Here is a 7241-nt window from a genome sequence, read left to right as displayed (position 1 = left end):
CAGTCAAACAATGTAGAGACAACACAATAGCATACAGTAACCAGATTCTCTCTGAGCTTTTCATCTTTATGTGGCTTTATTATTACTCGTTTCTTTTACTTTATTTTATTTTTTGAGACAGGGTTTCTGTGTAATTCTTATCTGTCCTGGAATTCACTCTGCATACCAGGTTTACTTTGAAATCACAGAGATCTGTTTGCCTCTGTCTCCTGAGTGCTGGACAAAGGCGTGTGCCACCACCCAGTTCCTCTTGTCTATTTAAAACCATTTTATTTTTCTCCCAAGCCTATGTATTTTTTTTTTTTTTAAACACACTGTAAACTTTTAGCACCTTTTCTTTAATGTGAATCTGTCTCTACTGTAAATCTTTATCTTTTTCTGCCACAAGTCTTTATCTGTAAACAACAACATTGCTAAAATGAAAGTCATAGCTGTGTCAGACGCGGTTTACCAAAGATGGTGGCGGGTACTTTTTAGCGCCAGCACGGAAAGCTGTGCCACCGCCTTGGTCTGCGCTGCCACCCAGAAAGCATGCTGCCGGCTTGGAGATGTGGTCACTGCCATTGCCATCTCTCATACACACCAATAAATTGTTAGCAGAGTTATTTAAAAGCTGTATGGCTTGCCACTTGCTGAGTCAGGAACCTTTCCCTTAAGGAGCCGGGCAAGTAAATATCTGCTTGCCCTCGCAAAACAGAGTCCAACCGAGAAACTGCTGTTACCAAGAAACCTTGCTTATCTTTGTTCTTTTGTTTCTAAAACCCTTTTAACCTTTGTTAAATTTTAAGTGGAAGTTCTTATTGAAGCACAGGCGCCATCTGTAAGGAGTTTGGTTTTTCTGCCTCGCCACCGCTGGTCTTGTCCTGCCGCCACGCCACCAGCCCCAAATAATACACAGAGACTCTGTATTTGATACAATCTGTTGGCCCGGCTATTTGTTTCTTATTGGCTAGCCCTGCCTTTAATTATTAACCCATTTCTGCTGACTATGTATTTCTTTCACTGGGAGCCGCGGCATACTGTTTTCCAGACTTCCCCCATCTTGGCTCCTCCTTACTACTTCCTATTTCTCCTTGTCTCCTAGTCCCTCCTATCTTCCTTTTCCTATTGGCCACCAGTGCTTTATTATTAACCAGTATGGAAACATACAGAATGACATCTCCTATCAGAATCCATGATGGTTTTTCAATATTTAGCTGTCATTAGTCTTCTGCTTTTGTTATACCAAAGATCATTGTGGAGTACCTGGCGTTGGTGGCTGCAAAGTCTAAACTATCAAAAATGAAAGGTTAAGGGGATTTAGCTCTGTAGGTGGAGCACTTCTGTCCACTCATGCAAGGCCTCTGGATTTTTCCCTCCGCTGGGAGTGAGGAACAAAGTAACAAGAATGAAAGGTGAAATTGTGTTCAGGGTTCTGCTCTTTCACAAGAAAAGTTATTTTCTTCGAACACTGAAGTGGACAGAATTTGCTTAGGTTCAGGAGCAAGTTGCTTCCTTCTAAAAGTGTTAGGAAAATGTGAGCTGGGTGATTCTTGCAAGCATCCCACTACTGTGTAGCCTGTGCGCCCTGGCTTCCTCTAAGTGCCTCTTCTATCAATGCCTATACTTAAATCTGCTGGAAGTCTCTGAATAGCAAGATGGCTCCAGGTAAAAGCATTTGCTGCTGCTTCAATAAACCAAGACCTCATTGATGAAGGACAGAACTGACTCTTGGAAAATTATCCTCAGATCTCCATACATGTACGAGGGTGCACACAAGCCCACACATGCACACACACCCTGTAATTTAAAATTAAAAAAATGAGGGATTAACGTTTGGGAAGTCAACTTATTGACCTCAATCTCCCAATGGACCAGCATAAATGTATACACATAAAAATAAAAGATAATGACAATGACTATGTTTTTAAAAAGTATGTTAAAATTTCTTCTTAAGAAATTCCAGCCAGACAGTGGTGGCAATACCCTTAATGCCAGCACTCGGGAGGTAGAGACAGTTGGATCTCTGTGAGTTTGAGATCAGCCAGCCTGGTCTACACAGTTAATCCCACAACAACCAGGCTACACAGAGAATCCTCATCTTAGAAAGAGAGAAAGAAAGAAAGAAAGAAAGAAAGAAAGAAAGAGAAAGAAAGAAAGAAAGAAGGGAGGGAGGGAGGGAGGGAGGAGGGAGGAAGGAAAAGGGGAAATTTAACTTTATGTACATGTGGAAAAGAATAAAAATATTGACAAATTTTAAAAAAAAATAGAAACTCCAACTTTAGCTGAGGGTAATGGCAAACACCTTTAATCCCAGAACCTCTGGAGGCAGAGGGGCAGGCGTGTCCCTGAGTTTGAGGCCAGCCTGGTCTACAGAGCGAGTTTCAGGGCAGCCAGGGCTGTTACACAGAGAAACCCTGTCTCAAAAAATCTAGAAAAGAACAAAAATTGCAACTTTGCTTCACAAATATATAAAGAAGTGAGCGAGTGAGTAAATGGATAAACAGCTAGGTATGGTGGCATACAACCCATAATCCCCAGCACTCAGGAGGCAGAAGGCTCATGAATTCTAATGTCAGCTTGGCTAAGTGTCCTGAAAGACCTTGGCTGGGGGTATAGCTCAGTGACAGAGTGCTTTGCCTGGGATGCAAGGTGCTGGGTCCATAGCACTGAAAAAATAATTCAAGAAAAAATAAGAATAGGACCAGCATTTGACTATAAAATTCTATATGAAAGAGTTAAAATCAAAACAAATAGAGACACTCTGTCAAAAAGTAAGACACACTCAAGAACATGGGTATGGTCTTCTCAAGGAAGAGTCACTAAGGTAACAATATTGTATTTATAATATGAGGAATAGTGTTAGTATAGAGTTGGCACCTAGGATCTGTATTTAACAAGCATTATGTTTCTACTTCTGGCTTTCAAAAATGTGTTCTAAGGTGGCATTATGAGTGTCCTTGTACTTGTGACACTGAAATATGACTGGAACAAGAGCAATCTGAGAGATTTCATAAAACATAGGAAAACACTGAAACTTCTGAGACATATGCAAATTAATGACCAAGTTCTGATTAAATCTGTTATATTATATTATTCCTATAGTGTGTCCCTCAACTGTGCAATGTACTTTTCACTCATGTCAGCAAGTCCATAGTCCGAAGTCTATCTTTATTTTATCAAGGAAATGGGAGAACCAGATTGATACGTGCTCAGGAGCAGACACATCTGAATCCAGAATGTTCATATACAAGAGTTGCTCACTTTCTTCCACAGTCCCTGAAACTGCTTTGTTCTCTACAAATTTAGTTTGTTCCTGATTTGCCTTCTAGATATAGGTAGTTCACATGGATAAACAGTTCAATGCTTTGACTCTTAAATTAAACACAATACACATGAAAATCTGACCATAAAAACATTGCTTTACTTTGAAGGAGATATAAATGATTGCACGAATTTCGAGCAGCCTGTGATGAGTCCTTTAAAAATACAAATATTTTAGCTTTAGATTTTTATTTTTGAGATAGGAATTTATAAAGCCCAGACTAGGATCAAACCTCTTATGTAGCCTAACATGACGTTGAATTTCTGATCGCCTCAACTCATTGTGGGATTAAAGGCATGTATCACCATGCCCAGTTTTTTATAAAACTGCAAGGACTGGACCCAAGACGCTATGCACCTTAGGCAAATACTTGCCAGATTAATCTACATCCCCAGCCCTTCACTAGATTTTGAAAGTGTCTTTGGGCCTCATTATGAATGCCTCGTGATTGCAGGGCTAGAAAGCTGCATGCAGCAAGAAGATCACAAACTCAAACACTACCTGGACTACAGTGTAAGTTCAAAGCTGGCTCTGGGTAACTTCATGACTTCATGTTCAGGAGGGAAAAAAAAAAAAATACATTAATAACCTAATGATGGAAGTACTTATGTAGCAAACATTGAGTCCAAAAAATCCCTCCTCATTATAATATACACACTGCAATTCATACAGTTTAGCAGCGGCCAGTGAAATGGCTCACCAGGTAAAGGCACTTTCTTGCCAAGCCAACAACAACTTGAATTTGATTCCCAGAATCCACATGGTGCAAGGAGAGATACTACTTTCCCTAAGGTATCCTGACCTCTGCCAAGATACAAATGCTCAGGTATACATAAACACAGAGAAATAGCCTTTCAAATGTAAAAATCAGGTAAAAAATAGCAATCAGCTTTTAAGAGCATTTGTCAGTAGAACTGGGGTTGAGTTAGAGCTCATACTTGCATGTATAAATCCCTATTCAGTTTTTTAATCCAATGCAAAATCAATAAGGATATATATATATATATATATATATATATATATATATATAGGAACTGTATTAAGCAACTAAACACAGAATTTCATAAGCTTTTTTTGCACAAAGTATACCACTTTGCTGGTGGTAAAGCACTTGCTTAGAAGTAGACCTGGTTTAACACCCTGTTACCAACAAAAAAGACAAAAATACTCATCAATCCCCAATTGATTGGTGTATGGTTCCAGATAAGATAGTTAAATTTTTTGCTAGGTGTGCAGTGGCATGCACCTATAATCCCGGCACTTGGGGAGGCCGAGAACAGAGCATCACTGTAAGTACAAGGCTAAATAAAATGATAATGGTGAAACCCTTGTCTCAAACTCAAAAGCTCCAAACAAGTGGGGACATAAAATAGTTAATATTTTAGTGGTGCCCAGAATTAACTGCTATGAATCACACTCATTGACACTGTGGCAAAATTCAAAATATGTACTGCAACCTAGAAGAATGCGCATAAGCCACTGACTGACCTTTCTCTTTGGCATCTCTTTTGCTCACTTTGCTAGAGGCATGCCAGATCTGTGTCTTCAAAAGAACAATTTGTGCACATCTGCATTGCACACCTGTACTCTTTCCTGCCCTACTCTAGATTTCTGCCTTTGCCTCACACAATCTGTATTCAAATGGAAACCCTCTCGCACAAAGGCCTTCCTTAACCATTCTGTCTAAACAGCCAGCTTCCACAGTGTGATTATAACTAGAGTTACTCAATCAGCGCTGTTTATATTTTGAGCTGCAGCATTGTGGTGTTGCCTAGTGAGCAAGGGTGTCTTATGGGCTGTAGAGATTTCATGGCATCCTTGGATTCTACCCACTGGATGCCAGGAGCATCATCTACCCATTCTGGATGTGGCAATCAGGAATGTCTTCAATTTGAGCTGCATGTTGAGATGCGAGATTATAATCCTCAGCTCAACAAGGCTGAGGATGCACAAGTCATGGCAAATTCTAGACCAGCCAGGAAGCATCAGGGTGCCCTGTTTACAAACAATGCAAAATAGTCCAGACATTTCCCTGAATTTCTCAGCTGCAGGTGGTGACGAGGGCAGGGATAACTGCTGGTCTAATCCTCTCCTGCTTTAAATTTTCCTCCTAAGAATATTCACATCGTTACATTGAGTTGCCATGTCTTATAGCCATACTTGCAGCTCTATATGTGTATCCTGCTAGAATGTGGATTCAAAAGTGCAAATACATTCTGTGCCATCTTTGGTTCCAAGAACAACACTATAGACATTTTTGTTATTCTTATTGTTTCTGAGATAGAGCTGTACCCTGGCTGTCCTGAAACTCTGTAGACCAGGCTGGCTTTGAACTCACCGAGTTCTAGGATTACACACCACCTCACCCTACCTTGGCAGAACCTTTAAGTAAATTCCCAGCCATAAAACATTTCCATTAATAAAGGAGTAGAGTGATCATCTTGGCCATTTTCTTATTTGCAGATTACTTCTTCCTTTAGATTTAAATTTATCACCTTCCTATCTCTGGTAAAAGTGAAAATTTATTCACACACATATGCATACATACATGTATACATAATGCCTGCTTTTTCAAAAAGCCAGTTTATAGTCATTCTGTTGGTGATTTTGCCCAACTTTCTCATACTTTTGAATAATCATTATTCAGCTCTGTGCATTTGTATGTTCTGTATTAAAACTATATTAGCACAAAATAAAATGATTTATGGTGAATCATTTGAACATCTGTTTCTTTATTCAGGACTTTCTTTTATTCTTGTAAACTCTCTATTGTCTTAGATTAACATTTGTTTACATTAACTGAAAAAAATGGCCCTGAAAGCAATTGCTTCATATTAGATAAAAGCTGGAGATAAAACTAAAGGAATGCCTTAAAACATGTTTTGCAAAAAGAAAATAGAGCTGGAGAGATGGTTCATCAGCTAAGAACACTACTGTTTTTCCAGACGTCCTGGGTTCACCCCAGCATCCACATAGCAGCTCACAACTGTCTGCAACTCCAAAATTGACACCTTTCACACAAACATGGGGGCAAAAACCAATGTACAAAATAAAACAAATAATTTTTAATAAAGAAAAATAAGGATAAAACTCTGTAGTGAGAGAGATATTCACTTTGTCCACACCTGTGGCACTGACCACGCCCAGAGAAGCAGACCTTCTGGGGGAACTAGGTCTGGAGAAGGGGCCCCAGATCGCTTTCTTGCCTGGGTTGTATGGGGACAGAGAGCATCTGAATGCATCCTTGGGACCAGGAACCTGCTGGTGTTCATCTGTCTATGTTGTGCTATTTCTCCTGAATAAACACCTCAGCCTATCTGTTTTCCCCTAATCCTTATTAAAACCTCAATAAAACTCCCACATAGGTACAGTAGAAACAGTGCTCACCATGACAAAATTTTTCTGTTTTCTTTTTGTGTTGTTTTTTGGTTTCGAGACAGAATTTCTCTGTATAGTTTGAAGCCTGTCCTGGAAGTCACTCTGTAGACCAGACTGGCCTCAAAATCACAGAGATCCACCTGCCTCTGACTCCCAAGTGCTGGAATTAAAGGCATGTGCCACCGCCATGCCATCACCACCGAAAGTGACTGGGTTTTGTTGGTACATAAGTATTATTTCTTAAAGACTCTTCTGGTTCTATTATTTAATAACTATTAACCAGAAACTCTACTTTCTTATAACTAGAGATGCTTTGTTTTTATTTAATTCTTCTAAATTTCATTTTACATTCCAACCACAGTTTTCTCCCACCCCCTCCACCTGCCCTCCCCTGTTGCTTTCCCCCAAGCCCACTCCCCAGTCCACTCCTCCTCAAGGGTAAGGACCTCGCGAGGAGTCAACAAAGTTCGACACACAGGTTGGGACAGGAAGGCCCCTCTCCCATACATTAAGGATGAGCATGGCATCCACCCTAAGGATTTGGCCTCCAACAAGCTTG

At 40.0% G+C, this 7241-nt stretch overlaps 1 pseudogene; it reads left to right on the top strand.

The window, feature by feature from the left end:
• The first annotated feature begins 3655 nt into the window (after positions 1-3655).
• The window catches only part of LOC127214777 (plastin-3-like), a 29379-nt pseudogene continuing 25793 nt past the window's right edge, over positions 3656-7241 (top strand).

This window comes from Phodopus roborovskii, unplaced genomic scaffold (genome assembly GCF_943737965.1).
Source record: "Phodopus roborovskii unplaced genomic scaffold, PHOROB, whole genome shotgun sequence".
Taxonomy (NCBI): domain Eukaryota; kingdom Metazoa; phylum Chordata; class Mammalia; order Rodentia; family Cricetidae; genus Phodopus; species Phodopus roborovskii.
This window is presented reverse-complemented; position numbering and strand designations above follow the sequence as displayed.